The sequence below is a fragment of the Neovison vison genome, chromosome 3 (genome assembly GCF_020171115.1).
Source record: "Neovison vison isolate M4711 chromosome 3, ASM_NN_V1, whole genome shotgun sequence".
Taxonomy (NCBI): Eukaryota; Metazoa; Chordata; class Mammalia; order Carnivora; family Mustelidae; genus Neogale; species Neogale vison.
In genome coordinates, this window is record NC_058093.1 from 10,430,235 (window position 1) to 10,451,438 (window position 21,204).

General features: G+C 39.2%; 1 pseudogene; it reads left to right on the plus strand.

Annotated features, from left to right (window-relative positions):
* The first annotated feature begins 7,440 nt into the window (after nt 1–7,440).
* Nucleotides 7,441–16,360, plus strand: LOC122903469 (annotated as a pseudogene).
* Nucleotides 16,361–21,204: the final 4,844 nt, after the last annotated feature.

A 21,204-nucleotide genomic window follows, 5' to 3' on the forward strand; every position in this document is an offset into this window, starting at 1 on the left:
GAAAAGAAATTAAAGGCATCCAAATTGGCAAAGAAGTCAAACTATCACTCTTTGCAGATGATACGATACTATATGTGGAAAACCCAAAAGACTCCACTCCAAAACTGCTAGAACATGTACAGGAATTCAGTAAAGTGGCAGAATATAAAATCAAGGCACAGATATCAGTTGCATTTCTTTACACAAATAACAAGACAGAAGAAAGAGAATTTAAGGAGTCAATCCCATTTACAATTGCACCCCAAACCACAAGATACCTAGGAATAAACCTAACCAAAGAGGCAAAGAATCTACACTCAGAAAACTATAAAGTACTCATGAAAGAAATTGAGGAAGACACAAAGAAGTGGAAAAATGTTCCATGCTCCTGGATTGGAAGAACAAACATTGTGAAAATGTCTATGCTACCTAAAGCACTCTACACATTTAATGCAATCCCTATCAAAATCCCATCCTTTTTTTTTTTTTTCAAAGAAATGGAACAAATAATCCTAAAATTTATATGGAACCAGAAAAGACTTCAGATAGCCAAAGGAATATTGAAAATGAAAGCCAAAGTTGGTGAAATCACAATTCCAGACTTCAAGCTCTATTACAAAGCTGTCATCATTAAGATAGTATGGTACTGGTGCAAAAATAGACACGTAAGTCAATGGAACAGAATAGAGAGCCCAGAAATGGACCCTCAACTCTATAGTCAACTAATCTTCAACAAAGCAGGAAAGAATGTCCAATGGAAAAAAGACAGCCTCTTCAACAAATGGTGTTGGGAAAATTGGACACCACATGCAGAAAAATGAAATGGACAATTTCCTTATAGCATACATGAAAATAGACTCAAAATGGATGAAGGACCTCAATGTAAGACAGGAATCCATCAAAATCCCTGAGAAGAACACAGGCAGCAACCTCTTCAACCTCAGCTGCAGCAACTTCTTCCTAGGAACATCGCCAAAGGCAAGGAAAGCAAGGGCAAAAATGAACTATTGGGATTTCATCAAGATAAAAAGCTTTTGAACAGCAAAGGAAACACTTAACAAAACCAAAAGACAACTGACAAAGTGGGAGAAGATATTTGCAAATGACATATCAGATAAAGGGCTAGTATCCAAAATCTATAAAGAGCTTAACAAACTCAATATCCAAAGAAAAATAATCCAATCAAGAAATGGACAGAGGACATGAACAGACATTTCTGCAAAGAAGACATCCAGATGGCCAACAGACACATGAGAAAATGCTCCACATCACTCCACATCAGGGAAATACAAATCAAAACCACAATGAGATACTACCTCACACCAGTCAGAATGGGTAAAATTTAAAAGTCAGGAAATGACAGATGCTGGTGAGGATGGGGAGAAAGGGGAACCCTCCTATGCTGTTGATGGGAATGCAAGCTGGTGCAACCACTCTGGAAAACAGCATGTAGGTTCCTCAAAAAGTTGAAAGTAGAGCTACTCTATGACCCAGCAATTGCGCTACTGGGTGTTTACCCTAAGGATAAAAACGTAGTGATCCGAAGGGGCATGTGTACCTGAATGTTTATAGCAGCAATGTCCACAGTAGCCAAATTATGGAAAGAACCTAGATGTACATCAACAGAGGAATGGATAAAGAATATTTGGGATACACACACACACACACATACACACACACACACACACACACACACACACACTGGAATACTATGCAGCCATCAAAAGAAATGAAATCTTGCCATTTGCGATGACGTGGTTGGAACTAGAGGGTATTATGCTTAGCAAAATAAGTCAATTGGAGAAAGACAACTATCATATGATCTCCCTGATATGAGGAAGTGGAGATGCAACATGGGGGGTTTGGGGGATAGGAAAAGAATAAATAAAACAAGATGGGATCAGGAGGGAGACAAACCCTAAGAGACTCTTAATCTCACAAAACAATCTGAGGGTTGCTGGGGGGAGGGGGGTTGGGAAAGGGTGGTGGGGTTATGGACATTGGGGAGTGTATGTGCTATGGTGAGTGCTGTGAGGTGTATAAACCTGGCGATTCACAGACCTGTACCCCTGGGGCTAATAATACATTATATGTTTATAAAAATTTTAAAAAAATATTTTAAAAAGGTATTGATAACATAAAATAGTTTAAAAATGTTAAGAGATGCCTGGGTGGCTCAGTGGGTTAAAGCCTCTGTCTTTGGCTCGGGTCATGGTCCCAGGGTCCTGGGACTGAGCCTTGCATCGGGCTCTCTACTCAGCAGGAAGCTGTCTTCCCTTCCTCTCTCTCTGCCTGCCTCTCTGCCTAATTATGATCTCTGTCTGTCAAATAAATAAAAATAAAATCTTAAAAAAATGTTAAAATAGGAAAGGAAATATTAAAAAATAGAACAGGAAAAAAAATAAAATTAAAAAAATTTAACTTTGAAATACAGAAGAATCTTGGGAAAAATGCCATGAATTCTATGTGCTATATTCCTGTAGTTCTGAAGTTTTGCAGTTCTCATTGATCAATGAACTTGGTCTTGGCTAGTTGTTTTTGTTGATTTTCTGAATGAGGGGACTGTTGAATTGATTTTCTGTCTTTGTCCAAGATGAAATTGCACCACCTTTGCTAGGTACAGTTTAAGTAATCTCCTTGGTTTCACTCTTAGGAGCTTTTTTTCTCAACGTTTTCTGTAGAGCTTTGGAGGAGAGTAAAGGTGGTGGTCTCCCAATCTCTGGACCCATAGTAGTTGAGAGCTAGGGACCCCACTCCTCAGTGCACCCTCAGAGAAAAGCAGTCAATCCCTCCCATCTCCCAGGTCTCTAGCTGCACTCCATGCTCACCCGGCCTGTGAGCAAATGTTTCTCTCTCTGGTTCTTGGCTCCATTTGGAGTCTCCAAACCCAGAAGATTCCTGCTACATGCTCCTGTGCAGCTCCTCCTGGAGGAAGAAGGAGAGGGTATCTCCATGTCTGTCACTTATGGGGTCTCTGCTTGAAGGGTGGTGGCCCAACCGTGCCTAGGATCATGGTTTAAGGTAAGCCCAAGCTGAGAGCTCATTCCTTGGCTCCGACTCTGTAGTTGGCTTCCCCATTCTGATACCTGGCAGTTTTGCCACACTCAGACACCCTCAGTCTTTCTGTGACCCTGAGTTCTGAGACCACACTGTCCCTGCGAGTGCTCCACCCCTACTTAGCCTCTGGAGCAACATCTTTCAGTGGAGCAGACTTCTAAAAGTTCTGATTTTGTGCTCCACTGCTCTTCTACTTGCTGGGAGCTGGCCCCTCCCCCTGCGGTCTCTCTTCTCATCCTAACTTCCAGAAAGTGGTCGCTTTTCTGTTCTTAGAATTGCTGCTTTTCTTCTCTTTGATTTCCTGTTGAGTTTGTAGATGTTCAGAATGGTTTGATAACTATCTAGCTGAACTCTTGGGACCTGATGATATTTAGGTCTCTTACTCCTCCACCATCTTCCATTTAGTAATTATTGATAGATATGTGTTTATTTCCAATTTGTTACTTGTTTTATGGTTGTTTTGTAGTTTTTCTCTGATCTTTTTATTTTTTTTTCTTGCTCCCTGTCATGGTTTGGTGGCTTTCTTTAGTGATATATTCCTTTATCTTCATTCTTTGCATATCTATTACTGATTTTTGATTTGTGGTTACCATTTGATTTATAGACAACATCTTCTGCATATAGCAGTCAATATTGTTTTCTCCTCTCCTCTCCCCATTTTGGGATATGGTATCATATATCACATTCTTTTGTTTTGTGAATTCCTTGACTGATTTTTACAGATATACTACTTTTATTACTTCCAACTCCTTATACTCTTACTTACTGTCTTTCTTTTAAAAAAAGGATTAAAAGAATCCCTTTTAATATTTCTTGTAGGGCTGGTTTAGTGGTCAATTAAATCCTTCAGTTTTTGTCTGAGAAACTCCCTATCTCTCCTTCTATTCTGAATGATATCCTTATTGGATAGAACTTTATTGGCTGCAGATTTTTTCCATTTAGCACTTTGAATATTTTATGCCACTTTCTTCTGGCCACTAAAACTTCTGCTGAAAAATCCACTGATAGACTTACAGGGTTTTTCTTGTATGCAACTGACTTCTGCTTCTTTAAAACAAATTTGTTTTATAACTACTCTTTGCCATTTTGATTATTGTGTGTCTTGGCATGGTTCTCCTCGGGTTGATTTTGTTGGGGAGTTTTTGTGCCTCCTGGATCTGGATTTATGTTTCCTTACCCAGATTAGGGAAGTTTTCAGGTATTATTTCTTCAAAAAAAATTTTGGTTCCCTTTTCTGGGTTCCCTATAATGCCAATGTTATTATGCTTGATGGAGTCTCTGAGTTCTGTAAGTCTATTCTCATTTGCTCAGCTTGACTGCTTTTCATTATTCTGTCTTCCAGGTTGTTAATTCATTCCTCTGCTTCCTCTAGCATGCCATTTATTTTATCGAGTGTATTTTTAATTTCATAGTTTTGTTCTTCATCTCTGATTGGTTCTTTTTTGATCTCTTTGTAATGGTCTCACTGAATCCTCCACTCTTTTCTCAATTCCAGGGAGTATCTTATGACATTTACTTTAAATTCTCTATTTAGCATGTTACTTATGACTGTTTCACTTAAGTCTCTTGCTGTGTTTTCATTCTATTCTTTCATCTGGGATATATTCCACTGTCTTCATTTTGTTTATTTCTTTGTTTCTATGTGTTAGGAAAGTCAGCTATTTTTCCTGCCCTTGAAGGTAATGGCTTTGTGAAGAAGAGGTCCTATAGTGCCATGCAGTGCAGTGTCCCCTCTTCCCCAGGACATGATGCTTCAGGGTGTGTCTCCTATGTGTGTTACCTCTGCCCTGCTATTGCATCCTTACCACTTTTTTCTTCAGTTAAGTTGTCTACAGTGGTTCTGTTTGCCTGTTGTAGGCAGTGTTTGGTCCCTAGCCAGGGAGAGTGCATTTTAACAAGGTGTGCACTGGTCTGCTTGGGAAATGATTGTTGTTGGCAGAGTGGAGGTCCCATAAAACACATAGGTCAGGAGATGAGGTATTGGTGGTGTTCTGGGGTAGGAGGCTTGTAGCACCAGAACTGAGGCAGGTGTGATTGGGGAGGGTGGATATGCTGAAGTGATGATCCAGACCTTGGTGTGATCAAGCTAGGTAGTGTATGTTGGTATTGCATTGGTTCATGCAGGTGGAAGGGAAGGAAAATGGCACCTGCCAACTCTTGTTCTTGAAGGGATCTCCCTGTGATCACTGCCTCTCTGGGCCATGCTCTTGGATGAATAACTAACCTTCCTGTCTGCCCTAGACATCTTTCAAACTGTTGCTTCCATGCTGTATCTCTGCTGGCTTTTGTCATGCTGTCTTTTTAAGAGTGAGGACTCCACTTCTTAATGCCATCTCTGTTCTCCCAGAGCAAAGCCCACAAATTTTTATTTCTATTCTTTAAGTCCCACTGGTTGTAAGAACTCATGAGATTTAGCCCCTCTTGTTTTCAGAGCCAAACATTATGGGGATTCATCTTCCCCATGCAGTCTTCCCCAGTGTGATAGTCTATTTTTTACCCTTCTCTGCACCATTGGCTCCCTCCCCACTCTGAATGGCCATGGTCTTTTTGCTCCCAAACCTCATACTTACCCTTCTTACTTTCTTCAATGAGACCTCTTTTCTACCTTTAGCTGTAGAGTTTGTTCTTTCAGTCTGGGTTATTTATGCTGATGTGAGTGTTATCTAGTTCTACCGGTGGGATGAGGTGAGCTTAGGGTCCTCCTCCTGCTTCCTCCATCTCATCTAGTGTATTTTTTATTTTAGTTATTGAGTTCTTCATTTCTGATTGGTTCTTTTATGTTTTTTGTCTCTTTGTTAAGGGTCTCACTGAAGTTCTCCACTCTCTTATCAAGTCCAGTGAGTATCTTTATGGCCTTTACTTTAAATTCTCTATCAGACATATTACTCCTCTCCATTTATTTAAAAATCTTGCTGTGATTTTTGTCCTTTTTGCTGTGATTATTGTTTATTTGGGGCATTTTCTTCTGTCTCCTCATTATGCCTCTCTGTCAATTTCTATATGATAGGAAACTCAGCTATGTGTTCTGCCACATAGTGTCTGCTGTTCACTAGAATGTGGTGTTTCATGGGTGTCTCTGGTGGTGGTGCATGCACCCTACTCTTGTGGCTGAGCTTCTTTTGCCTTCAGTTCTGTTGTCTTCAGTGACTTTCTTTGTTGTGGGCAGAATTTGGTCCCTGTGTTTTCAGTGGACTAGTCTTGGGTTTGAGCTGAGATAGCCCAGGCATTTGCTTAAGATGTAGTAGCACTAAACTAAAGGGTTATTTTCCTATGTTGTGCCCTGGAGAAATTTTGTTAGTGGATGCAGTCTGCAGTCAGACCAGATGTCTGCTCCCAGCCCTGGGTGGGGCCTTAGTCAGACTGGTGTGTGTATGTGGTTATCTCTCCCTCTCCCCATGGGAGGAGTTACTTTGGAGTGGTTCTGGTCCCTTTCAGAGTTGCTTATACCCTGCCAGACTTACAACATCACTTTGGAACAACTCCAGCCAATGGCCTATTGGAGGGACAGGTCTACAGGAGACATGGGGACAAAGCCATGCTAGACAGGACAGGGTGAATGGTGTTAACAATTTAGGTGGATGGTGTTGTTATTTGGCAGGTTCCCATAGTATCTATGTGTCTAGGCTGATGGGGTGGGTAGGTGGGTGGGTGGGTGGAGTTCCTTTCTTCCTGGAGAAAGCACCCAAACACCTTTGCCCCTCTAGCACATATTCTGAGATTAGTGAACAAATTTCCTTCCAGTATACCCCAGGCATTTTTCAAAGTGCTGTTCCTATGCTGTATCTCCATGGGGTTATTTGTTCTGCTGTTTCTTTAAAGGCAGACACTACATTTCCTCTCGCTTTCTCTGCTGTCCCAGAGCTAAGCCTGCTGATTTTTAAAGTTCCAGGTAGTAAATTCCATGGATTATAAGAACTTGTGAAACTCACCTCCCCAGGTTTTCAAAGCCAAATGTTATTAACATTTGTTTTCCTCCCTTCAGGCTCTCCATATTTGAGATGCTTGGGTGTCTCTTTTCCCTCCTCATGTTCGTGGCATCCCTCCTTCCTACAGCTAGCCCCACAGGTCCATTTGTCTCCCAATTATATCTCTGCCCTTCCTGTCCTCTTCCACACGGCCCCTTTTCTACATTTAGCTGTTCTGCCAGTCTTTGGGTTATTTTCTGGGTTCTTTACACTGATGTGAGTGTTATCTAGTTATCTAGTTGTATCTGTGGCTCCCTGCTTGGTGGGTAGCCTGCTTCTCCCTCTCCCACTCCTCCTACTCTGCCATCTTCCCCAGAAGCCTTCTGTATGTATATTAAGAAGCACTTTCAGAAATAACTCCTGGTAGATCTGGGCCTGGTTCTCTCTGGATTGTGATCTTCAACCCTGACTGTAACCCTTATTGTAACAAGTACATAGAATGGTGGATGCTCTAGGTCTACATGAGACTCATCCACTCACAATTTCTAGGCATGAGGCCCTGGTGTTGGTAAGTGAAACCATACCATAATTGACGCTCTCCACTTGACTTATTTCACTCAGCATAAGTACTTTAAAGGAACCTTTGTACACCAGCATGTTTCTGTCACTTGTTTACTGCCAACCTCGTGACAACCATGCAGCTATACTCTCACAGATTACATTACAACTGTGGCTGAATGAGATTTTCTTCCCTTTAACCACTTCTTTATTTCCAATCCTTACCCTGGGAGGAGATGGGAGCCTTGCTAAGAGTAAGAAGTCAGTTGTTAATACGATAATATATTTATGTTTTATTATGAGAGACAGCTAATAATATGAAAATGACTTGTTTGTCCTTACAAATATTCCACTCTGGGACTATCTGGGTGGCTCAGTCATTAAGCGTCTACCTTGGGCCCAGGTCAAGACCCCAGGGTCATGATCCCAGGGTCCTGGGATCAAGCCCCACATCTGGCTCCCTGCTAGGTGGGTAGACTACTTCTCCCTCTCCCACTCCTCCTGCTTATATTCCCTCTCTCGTCTCTCTCTCTCTCTGTCAAATACATAAATAAAATCTTTTAAAAAAACCCCAAATATTCCACTTTGAAGACTCTGAGTTTATTTCTTATGATGGGTTATATGTATATGCCCTCCAGACAACATGGGCATGAATAAAAATACTGAAAATTAATATGGCATAATTGTATAATTATATAAGATTAATAATGGCTAAATGTTTGCAATAATTGCTTCCATTTTTAAACATAATTCTTAAAAATAACTTGTAATCTTTAAAAAATAACTTTAGTAATATATATTCATTGAAAGAAAATAAAATAAATAGAAAAGAAATGAAACTCTTATAATCAAGAAAAAGAATGACTAACATTCTTCCATGTAAATGGCCTTTTAGAAGCATCTTTGTAAAGGTCTATTTGTACACACATTTATTGACAGTTTCTCTGTACTGGGCCTTGACTATTTGCAATCAGATACATTCCTTCTTCTTTCTTTATAAAAGGGATGACCAGTGTGAACAGCGCTTCCTGTTTTCCTGTTACCACATCATCTGGCTTTCATTGAGGTTTAGCAAATGAGAAGCTTTCATGAGTTTGGAGGCAGGAAGAAGGGAGAAGGCAGGGGGTTGTATTCCCTTCTCTCTGCCTTTTGCAATAACTCTTCCAGTTTCTGTGTAGCAGGGCTGTTAATGTCCTAGTTTCTGTCAGCTGACCTTGGCCTTTGGGTTTCACTGTCACCACTTTCCCTTTGTCCTTCTAGCCTGGAGTCTGGGTAGTGGCTTTCCCCTCCTGTGAGTCTGTCATCTCATCCTCCTGTGATTTCTCAACTCTTTCATCTCCCGCATATCCAGTTCTCCGATTTAAGTCTCCCCCATTTTACATGCTAGTGTGGCTCTTGTGCACCTGGGTGGCTGCTGAGGGATGCAGGTTGATAGCGCTATAAATAGAAAATTTATACTCATCAAGGAGGTATCAAAAATGAATTCTGATTTCATCACAACTGGTTGTGTTTGAAGTTGATCGAAGACTATGAATTTTGACCCTTACTGGAACTAACTGACGCCACTGATCAGTGAGCTGTGGCACTTGTTGCCAACAGTTTACAGACAGTGGAGTTGTTCCATCATATCTGAAGGATTAATTTTCTTTCTTTTTTTTTTAAAGATTTTATTTATTTATTTGACAGATAGACAGTGAGAGAGAACACAAGCAGATGAAGCAGGAGAGGGAAAAGCAGGCTTCCCCCCAAGCAGGGAGCCCGATGCTGGGCTTGATCCCAGGACCCCACTGGGATCCTGACCTGAACCAAAGGCAGAAGCTTAACAACTGAGCCATCAAGGTGCTCAATTTTCTTTCTTTCTTTTTTTTTTTTTTTTAAGAGAACTAGTTTTCAATACTTAGTTTTCTACTGTGAACACCAATTTTTTTTTCTTTTAAACACTTAAAACACTTCACTGTCACCCACTAGTACACTATTCAGTGATTTCTTTACTACCTTAGGATCCCTCACAAGGTAAGATTATGGACAATACTTGGGCTTATTTTTGTTTTTGTTTTGTTTTGTTTTTTTCCTTTTAAAGCTCTGGTAGTCTTTGTTTTATTGTTTGACACTAAAATACTATTTTACAACATGCTTTTTATTTTATTCTATATTTTATGACTTGTCAAATATATTTATGTTTCAATGCCATAATTTCTTCAACATTGTTAAACATTTAGTTTGTTTCAAATTTTTTGCTTGCTGTGATTAATTCCTTAACAGTTAAATATCTGAAAATATTTTCAATTATTCAAGTTGTAAATTTTTTGAGCAACTCTTCACTAAAGGTTTCAAATGACTTCTCAGTGATATGCAAGCTGCAAAGAAAATAAAACTGACAGAAAAACTAAGTGGAATATAAATGGTAGTGGTTACCTTCAGAAATGTTTTCATTATTCATCTCCTCCCTCCCCTCTTTATTCAGGTGTCCAACCATGTCTGACTCAGTCCACATGTCTCAGGGGAAGCTGATCCCACCCATGCTCCAGGGTGAAGCTGTGGTTAAGCCTACCTCTCTTCCCCAGGGATTGGTTGAGAAATTGTCATATAACTCAGTCTGTGCCAATAAGCATCAAGGAGAGGTTTGCTGCAGATTATGGGAAAAATGCATCCTCCATAATCTGGGACTTTTCTGTCTTCTTCTCATTTCATTTCCAGTCATTTCATATCCAGCCTCAGTAGGAAGCCCCATTCACCAGAGGGAGAACAACAGGGAGCCAAAGTCATAGAAAATGTCAACTCTAAAACCTTGTCTTCTAGACATCCAGTTATGCAAACCAAGAGACTTTCTACATTTGAAGATAGGTTGAAAGAACTTTTCTGTTATTTTTTGCTCAAAGCATCCTAATTTGTACAGTAAATTAGCAAAATAAGTACTAGAGGGAAGTGTTATGAGTTCTAATGTTTAAAAATAAGAAAGAAAGAAAAAGAAAATGAAGAAAAAAAATCTAAGTGATTATATGTCAGCTAGTTTTAAACATTTTTATACCTGACAAAAAAGACTAGAGTCACATTGATTCAGAATAGATATATCTATTTTTAAGAAGTGTGGTTCTGGCATAAGTATCTGTTGATATTTTTTTATTTATGTTGACAAATAAAATGAAAGTGAAACAGCTTTGAGGTATATTAGAACTTCATTGGTTCATCAAAGAGATGAGAGACTTTTTTGCTGACTTGGGTGATAGGTTGTAGAATACTGGAAGAATATTTCCTCAGTGTGTCTGTGTGTGTCTGTGTGTGTGCTGTATGGTGTAATGTTACATTTTGTTATGATATGCCTTTTAATTTGATGTAAACATTTTATCTATCCTATTGTTAAGTTTAGACCTCAAGTTAACAAACTACAGCCTTAGGGCTCAATTTCACTGCTCCTGTTTTTGCAAATAGTTTTATTGAAACATAGCTGTGTCATTTATTTACTATTGTCTGTGACTGCTTTCTCACTACCATAGTAGTGTTGAATAGCTGTGACAGAGATCGTGACTGCAAAACCTAAAATACTTATCATCTGACCTTTTATAGAAAATGTTTACCAAATCCTGGTATCAATGATCAACAAAAGAATAAATCAAACCCTGATTTACCTAGTAGGTCAGCTGAAGTCAATAGCTACATCTCCTGACTTCCTGGGGGTGTCCTTCCATTGTCCCACACCAGTAGCTTCTCCCTGACATGTTGTCCCTTCCTATGCTGATCAGCTGACACTGGTTAAATCTGGGACTTTAGAGGAAGAAGAGGAAACATTTTGAACTCCAATTTTGTCTGTTTAAAATGCATTTGCTTTAATGTAGGTAGTCCAGTGTTCCAAGTGCTACCTATTTTGCTTTTTTATCTCTATGGTTTCTTACTTTTATAAATAAAATATTTATTGTTAATAAATATTAACAATATTAACAATAAATATATCTCTTTACTGCTTTCTGAATAAATAATTACAAACTTCTTAGTTGTGAGCCATGCTATAGCAGATATGGTCCAACATAAGTTCCAAAGATTTATTATTTAAATAAGAAAGTTATCATGAAACTATATGGAACAAGAGATCTTTGGGCTATTGAAGCCATAGGTACTTGATGCCATGGGAGAGACCATTCAAGACTGAATGATCCAGAGAAAATTCAAGACTGAACTTGGCCTTAATTATCCCAGTATGTCTCACCTGTACAGAATTACCAGGGGAGCTTGTTAAAATGTAGGTTTTTTTTTTTTTTTTAAAGATTCTATGTATTTATTTGACAGAGAAATCACAAGTAGATGGAGAGGCAGGCAGAGAGAGAGAGGGAAGCAGGCTCCCCGTTGAGCAGAGAGCCGGATGCGGGACTCGATCCCAGGACCCTGAGATCACGACCTGAGCTGAAGGCAGCCGCTTAACCCTACTGAGCCACCCTGGCGCCCCTAAAATGTAGGTTTTACAGACAAAATGTATATTTACACAGGCTCACTGAATGAAAGCATGTGGGACATTGGGTTTGTAAACTTCTAGCAGGTATGTTTGATCAAATACTAAGAAATAATTGTGAGCTTCCATGGAACAGTTTTTGGGCCTCATTTGTAAAATGGAGGACTTGGCTTCTATGATTGTATGTTGTATCTTAAGATTGGTTGTTTTCTCATGGTGCAGGAGACTCTAATGTGAAGGAGACGAGAGCAATAATTATGCCTTTATCTCTGATACTTGTTTAAAAATACATGCACACAGGGAACCTGAGTGGCACAGTCAGTTAAGAGGCTAACTCTTGATTTCAGCTCTGGTCATGATCTCAGGGTCCTGGGATCAAGCTCTGGGTTTAGCATGGAGTCTGCTCCAGGATTCTCTCTGCTTCTGTCCCCCCCCCACCTGTTTGTGCTCTCTTTCTCTCTCTCTTTCTTATAAATAAATAAATCTTTTTAAAAAATGCATGTACCCCTTTGTGCTGTAAGCATTCAAACACACGCACTTCTCTTGCCATGTATTTTTGGCAATGGCAGACACTTGTGGCAGGACTACTATTTATACACAGCCTCTTGGGCATCAAATGGGCATCCAGACATGTTCTGAATTAGAGCATTTACCCTGCATCTGGTGCATTAGCTGGTGGAACAGTGGGAACGCTTCATGGGACACCATAAAGATGGAGTGTACTATCTGATGGATGCTGCAGATGTTGTCCTTAAGGTTGTTACATTGAACCATGCAGGTGGGCTGCTTCAGTTGAGTGCACCAGGTGCAGATCCTTACAAAAGATTTCTGCTACCAATGATGAGTCAGATTGGTGACATGGGAAATAAACAACACCAAAACTCTCATTCAAGTTGAGTTTACTGGCCAGTTTCCACTTTTATTTTTTGTACATGAAATCCACAAGTTGCTTGGTGGCCAAAAGCTTGGTAGTTTCTATAAATACTTCAAGATCGGAGAGAGTAGAAAGTTACTACAAATTAATGTCATGGTAGCTAAGAAGCAGAAGTTGAACTACACAGAGACACAACATTATGTTCCCATTGTAATATTTCCAAATAGACAAAATTGCCTCTTTAATATCTTTGTAGTCTAATGTGGGTCATTTTTTCAAGCCATCTTTTATAGAACATTTAATTTACCTGTTTTGCTTTTTTTGCTGCTTAGGCCTGTACAACCTCCTCTTCTGCTGTTTTCCTGGATGTTTTAGCATGAACACCTTAACTCAAATATGACAAAACCTTTGTCTGCCTGCCAATGGAAAATCAGTTGCCACAAGGAAGACATGTGGTAGAGGAAGGCAGAAAAGAACTTGGACTCCTAGGTTGTTCTTAAATTACTGCCAGTTTGCACTCAAACTTTTCCAAGACACAGACTGTGGAAAAGACTTGGTGTGTGTTCTTGCTGATGAGCATTTCACAAAATAGGCTCCATGTACCAAGCCTGCATCCATGTGTATTGAGACAAAGACTGGTGGCCCCAGACTTTGGGGAATGGGTCACCACCTACCTCTCCTCCCCTCACATGAATCCTTCTCAGTGCCCTCTTCATTAAGATTCAGAGAATCCAAGACAAAGGAAGATAGAATGAATCTTGAGATCCTAAAAAAAGAACTTTCCAGAAAGAAAGCACTTTCTAAAAGTAGTGTTAAAATTAGGAACACTTTCTAAATCATAATCTCTAAAACAAACTAGGTACCTTGGTTTGCTTGGGCAGCCATAACAAAATACCACAGACAAATGGCTTAGCAACAAGAATTTTATCACAGTTGTGGAACCCGTGTGTGTAGTCCACGATTGAGGTTTCATGTTCGGTTTCCTGAGGCCTCTCTCCTCAACTTGTAGATGGATGCTTGCCTATGCTCTTTGTCCTCACATGGTCTTTTCTCTGTGTAAGTGCATCCTTGTTCTTTCTCTTTTTGGGTGTCCAAATTCCTCCTCTTATGAGGACACCAGTTAGATGGAATTAGAGCCCAGTCTATCTGCCTCACTCTATTACCTCTTTAAAGGCCCAGTCTCCAAATAGAGTCCCATTTAGAACTAGTACAGGTTAGAGCTTTAACACATAAATTTTGGGGGACACAATTTAGCTCATTACACTAACCCAGATTTACAGAAGTCCATGAAAAGCTTTAGTATAGAGTGATTTTAATTTTCTAATAATACCCATTTTGCTTTTGGTTCTGTTAATGAGCCAAATCTACAGAATCAGAAAAGTAAGCCTGCTAGGAAAAAAAAAAAATTCACTCTGGTGCCATGGTCTGCATTTGTTGACAGACATCACCTTCACCTCCTTGATTCTATGAGTTCCCTTTTTACAGCTTTCCTAAAATAAGTGGAAGTGATGCCCTTGCATCCAGTAAATGTTCTTTTTTTCCCAACTTAGCTGTCCTTTCCTGTGGGCTCCCTTTCACACCACATTCATAATGTGACTTCATCCATATCATGAATGAACACTGCTGAAATCTTGACTCCTCGCATCTACTAGCCTGTTGTAGCCAACCCATTCAGCAATTCTTTGACCCTATGAGATCTTTAGCCCATTGGCCTTATCTCGATAAAAGCCCTCCCTTCTACATCCACCCGTTCTTCTCTTTCTTTCCTGTACAACTTAAGATTCTAAGATCCATCACTAGAATTGCCTTCTTTCCCTTTCTCCCTCCAGGGTTGGCAGAATTATAGTCCTGGTAAAGCCAAGTCCTCTGCTTCCTTCTTCCTTGGCTCCCCAGCAGCCATAGAAAAGTACAATTTTTTTTTCTTACTATTCATAGCATGTGATAGCATGCTATCATAGCATGTGATAGAGTCATAGCATGTGATAGAAAGAATAATCCTTCCCAACAAAGATGCCCATGTCTCAAACCAGATTCACAGAAGGTGATGTAATAACCAAGGTAGAGGCAGAGTAAGAAGTGTGGCAATGGAAGCAGAGGTCAGAGAGAAAAAGACAGATTTGATGCTATACTGCTGGTTTTGAAGGGTAAAGGGTATGGATCACGATCAAAGAATGCAGGCAGCCTCTAGAAGCTGGAAAATGTGAGAAAAAGATTTTCTCCTAGAGCCTCCAGAAGGAATATGGCCTTGCTAACACTTTGATTTTAGCCCAGTGAAATTCATTTCAGAGTTCTGACTTCTAGCATTGAAGACAATAAATTTGTGTTGTCTTAAGCCACCAAATGATTGGTAATTTGTTACAGCAGTAATAAGAAACCCATACAAAGCTCAAATGGCCACTGAACTCTGTGTGACATTTGTACCTTTCAACATGCTTGCTTTCCTGTTCTCCAAAATAGCTCTTCCCTATCTTGGCAGCTAATATAACCTTGTATTTCATTGAGAATCTGACTCCTATTATGATAAACATATGTATTTATGTGCTCAACTACTTATATGTAATAATATACCAACCACATTGCTACTTCCTTGATCCTATCACATGTTTGGCCCCTGGCCATGCCACTATCTTCAAGGAAAAGGGATGAAAGAGGAAGAGAAAAATCAACATCATACTTTTCAATGTTAGCTGAGAATCTGCTTGGGCTATAACGTATCTGTAGTATCTAACCTGAAGCTTCTTCATATTTATACCCAAAGAACAACGCCTGACTTAATATTTAAAACTTGGGTTTTTAAAAAAAAATAAAATTGTAGCCCAAATAACCAGTGGTTTTGCCTAAAAGAATTCCTTCCCGAACAAAGACATTACAAAAAAAAAATGTGGATACAACCTCTTGTCTCCCTTTGGGACCCCACAGAATCTTATAGTGTTGCTATGGGTCACCGCCTTGCTGGTGTTACAAATATTTTAAGAACAAGCCATATCCAAAGTCTCCCATCTGTAGAGATGTCCCTGACGCCCAGATCCACATCTTTGACCCAGGATGGAAGAAGGCAAAAGCAGATGAGTTCCTACACCTTGGCCATATAGTGTTAGATGAATATGAACAACTCTCTTTTGAAGTCCTGGAGACTTCCTCTAACTGTTCCAAAAAGTACACGTAGAGAGGCTGTGGCAAATATGGCTTTCACATCCAAGTATGACTTCACCCCTTCCATGTCATCCATATCAACAAGATTTTGTCCTGTGCTGGAACCAAGGGGCTGCAGACAGGTATGTGGGGTGCCTTCAGAAAGCCCTAGAATACAGTGGCTAGAGTCCATATTGATCAAGCTGCTGAACAAGAAGCATGTGGTTGAAGGGCCAAGTTCAAGCTCTCTGGCCTCCAGAAAATCACATCATTGAGAAGTGGGGCTTTAGTAAGTTTAATGTAGATTAATTTGAAGACATGGTGGTTGAAAAGTAGCTCATCCCAGATGACTGGGGTATCAAATACATCCTTAGCCATGGCCTTCTGGACAAATTGCTGGCACTGCACTCATGAAAACCTTGGCACTGCCCCTTCCTTATTCATGCCCACTGATAAATCCTATTTCCTATAAAAAATATGGATATAACCAAACACCAATCAGTGACTTGAACTCTTTACCATCATGGCAAGCATAAGCCATATTCTACCTATTCCTGTTACCTTAATTTTGGGTTTTGTGATTGCTTTTAAACCTAACCTAAAAATTTATTATGAATTTTTTTTGTGTGTAGAGGAGTATATAAATGCATATTTGTGGTTTAAAAAGCAGATGGACACACACACACACACACACACACACACACACACATATGAGATGTTAATCGGGAGAGAAACTTTGAAGATCCCTGTGTTCCTTCCTCATGGCAACCTCATTTTTGTCCAAATGAAATCACCATCCTGAAATTTGTGTTGTTTTCCTTGCTTTTCTTTATAGTTTTACCACCTGTACAAAATATGACCACACATCCAGTTCATCTAAGACAATCGTGGTTTAAGAATGGTGTCCCTGAGTAATTATTTTTTTTAAGATTTTATTTATTCATTTGACAGACAGAGATCACAACTAGTCAGAGAGGCAGGCAGAGAGAGAGGAGGAAGCAGGCTCCCCGCTGAGCAGAGAGCCCGATGCGGAGCTCGATCCCAGGACCCTGGAATCTTGACCTGAGCCAAAGGCAGAGGCTTTAACCCACTGAGCCACCCAGGCACCCGTCCCTGAGTAATTATTAACAGTATTTCCTTTTCCTCTCAAACGTTCTATTTTGAATGATATAAATGAAATTTGGACACAGACTATATGTATAGATTTTTATACAGTGACTTACTTATTTTTGGAGCTGAGTGGCAAAATGGAAACCTAATTTTGTAAGAAAAGTGCATTATTGCCATAGTTAGATGAAGGCTCCCAGAGAGCCTTGAGGTCATGATTTGGCTTCCATGTGTGTGGAATTTCATAAGGGCTTCTTTTGGAGAAGTCAGTGGACAAAGCAGTGAGTTACTCTTGAGGAGCACAGGGTTCACCATTGTCTAGGCATTTGTTGGGTTACAATATGGGTCAGGTTGTTAACCATATTTTTCAATCCTCTTTTAAAATTTATATTTATTGAGGTGTGATGTGTGTACCATGAAGTACATATATCTTAAGTGTATACCTGAGGAATTTTAATGTACAACATATTGCTGTATCCAACACCCAGATCAAGATATAGAACACTTCTAGCCCCAGAGGACTCCTCATGCCTCTTCCCACTCAAGGATGATAACTATTCTAATATTTATCAGCAGTGATTATTTTATCAGTTTTTGAAATTCATATAAGTGAAAAAGAAGCATTCTCCTTGGTCTAGCTGCCTTTGCGCACTGATTATGTCTGTGATTCATTTATGGGATATCCGTTCACTTTCTTTCTTGCTATGCAATATTCCATTGCATGGCTACACCACAATTTTTTTTTCATCCATTCTACTGTTGAGAGACTTTTATTTTTAGTATCTCCCTGTTCACTCTTATAAATGAATATAAATGAGTACCAGTTTCAGTATATCACTGACAATATACAGGAATTCCAGTTGTTCTGTATCTTCATTTTATTTTGCTTTGTCATTCTTACAATTTTTTCAGTAGTGATATCTCAAAATCCAATGAATTATAAAATTCATAAAAGTAATTCCTTGCAAAAAAAAGAACTCAAATGTCATTAGTTGTATTAGCAGTCATTTAAAACATTTTACCATTTCAGAAATTTTGATCAAAATTTAATGAGAATTATAAAGATATTCACTATAAAGGAAGAGTGAGTTGGCTGAGTTTGAACTCTAATTTATTCTTTTTATAAGGTTATGTTAATCTATGGATGGAGTTGTGTCCCCTCATATACTGAAGCTCTTCAGTGTAGTAGTTTGGAAATGGGACCTTTGAGGGATAATTGGGTTTAAATATGCCTTAAGGGCAGGGCCTTCATGATGAGATTAGTGCTCTTCTAAGAACAGACACCAGAGGGCTGGCTCACCCTCTCTCCTGTGAGAACACAGTGAGAAGGCCGCCATCTGTACCCAGGAAAGCACTCTCATCCGTAACCCTATCTACTAGTACCTTGATCTTGGACTTCCCAGTCTCCAGCACTGTGAGAAATGTCTGTTTTTTAAGTCACCCAATTTGCAGTATTTTGTCATAGCAGTCCAAACTAATATATTAAAAACTGATGTTCTACCAACATGAATTCATATAAAATTTTGCATAGAGAAATGTTTAGGATTTTTCTCATATAACAGGTATAATTATTTCCAAACAACCCATCACTAACAGGATGTAAAGAAGTACTTCTCTTTTCCAGTTTCTTGATTACACTGAATTCTACCTGGACACAGACAAAAGGGTGACTCCATACTATTTAAAAGTGAGCTAAGAGAAAGATAACATTCTTGTGGCAGATCCTTAGCCTGAGGAGTCCATCTCAGGGAAAGAAATGTAAATGATAGTTGACTGTGGAAATATAAACACTAACAGTTTTAGAAAAGAAAAAAGTTGGAGAAAAATTGGGAGACAAGCAGTTTTATGACTGTGTTGCAGAAAAATCATTTAGCAAAGTCTTGAGAGTGAATTTAAGAAAGCTCACAATGGCCGTGAGCCCAATGAGAAGATACTATTTCTGTGTGAGCAGATTAAACTCGTTACTATTTCAGTGCAAATTCTGAAATGGGAAACTAAAAGGATTTCTATTTGAGGCATCAAATGCTGGCAATGGAAGCTGAACTAATCTCAGGAGGAATAACTATAGAAAATCATTCTGAAAAAGGATTTAGTTCCTTGCTGAGAATATGTGCTGAAAGAGAGAACCTGCCTTTGACTAGGGATAGAAAAGGGGAAAATGTAGAGAAAGATACAGGAGATAATTATACTATTTAAATAAGACCACTGTGTTTAATTGACCTAGCTCACATCGATCATCTACCATATGCCAAGTGTTGTGCTATGTAATAGGGTACATGTGTTTAGAATCATGAGATGGTTCTGGTGCTCAAATTTACATGAGCCTATGTACTACATTCCCTGGGAGACCTGCATTCATCCTCAGAGTCAGACATACCTAGACCTATTTGCAATACTTGTGAGGGAATTGATCAGGCACAGATTTACATGAAAGATCAAGTTGTGGAGGTTAGCATCAATTCTCTCAAGGGTACTGCTTCATATGTTTGTTCAAATAAGTAAAACAAGGGTAAAGTACCCTAGAAATGAGATTGACTTCTCACATCCCTTCTCTATGAGCAGTAGTCATGAATGAACACAGGATTTTTACATTGATGGATTATCATAGAGTACATTATTAGCAGGGAGCTGGTGTTGGAAACTGTTATGGTAAGGACCCACAATTATTCTGTTACAGGCTTTTATACTTATTATTCATTAGTAAAATTTAATTATCTATTTCAAATAATTCATGGAGCCAACCCTCACTGAGTCCCTTTTGGTTACTGTGTTTTGAGGGTCAGGGACACAGAGATCCATGAGAGGTGCCATTTCTGGAGGAGATCAGAGTCTAATGGTAGCATTCATATGGGCAGATAATTATTGTATTATGTGATAAATTCTTACAGAAAATAAAAGCAGAAGTGGACCTGCAGAGGAGGAAGTGACCAATTTCCCAGGATGTCAGAAAAGAATTTATATAGGAGGAGATATTTTGGTCTTTAAAGATGAGGAATCTGACTATGTCAATGGAACCACTGAGTTAAAAAGATCACGACATATCCCAAGAACTCTCCGGCATGGAGTTCAAGGAGTGGAAGATGAGTCTGGTCTGAAAACAATTGTCAAAGACACTGGGACTGAGGCTGGGCATATTTAGATGGGCAGGTAGAATATGGTCCTTGGGTTTTTTTTTTTTTTTTAAAGCATCTTTGCTAAAGATAAGCAAAGTCTGTACTCCGAGTTCTCAAATAATGAACATTTTTTTTTTGAAGTGCACTAGTCTACCAACTGTTAGGAGTTAACCAAAATTTGTTGTGAATTTTAGAAAGTGGTTATAAGTTAGTCTGCCTTTCCACTCCTCTTGATTCTTACTTGCTAGATACATAAATACATTTAGGGAAAGAATAGATTATGTTATGGGCACACTTCTAGACTCAGGCAGAATTACATCCACATTTTAAATCAAAATAGGAGAAAGTGTACTTTTAAGTCCGATGCTTGGTTACATTAAAGTTTAATAAGTATGTATCAATTCCCATTGATGTAATTGGGCTATAACACAATTTCTAGTTTGGAATAAAAGAACAGATACAAGATAAGGAGAGCAATGATGGGGACATAAACATTAGGCCATGATGTATAAGTAATGTAAGGTGGGTTATTGGTGGCCATGAGTTGACTGGAAATTATTCTCTCATTTTTTGTTTATCTGAGGGTGTCTTAAAATGTCTCCTTCATTTTTTTTTTTAAAGATTTTATTTATTTATTTGACAGACAGAGATCACAAGTAGGCAGAGAGGCAGGCAGAGAGAGAGAGAGGAGGAAGCAGGCTCCCTGCTGAGCAGAGAGCCCGATGCGGGACTCGATCCCAGGACCCTGAGATCATGACCTGAGCCGAAGGCAGTGGCTTAACCCACTGAGCCACCCAGGCGCCCCGTCTCCTTCATTTCTTAAGACCAGTTGTGAAGGTACAAATTCTTGGTGGACAGGTTCTTTTTTCTTTCAATACTCTGCATATGTCATCTCATTTTTTTCTGGCCTCAATGGTTGTTGATTTGAAGTCAGCTCTTAATCTTGTTGAGAATCCTTGTATATAATGAATCACTTTTCTCTTGCTGCTTTCAGGATTCTCTTTTTGTCTTTTTGGTACTTTGAGTACAATGTGCATA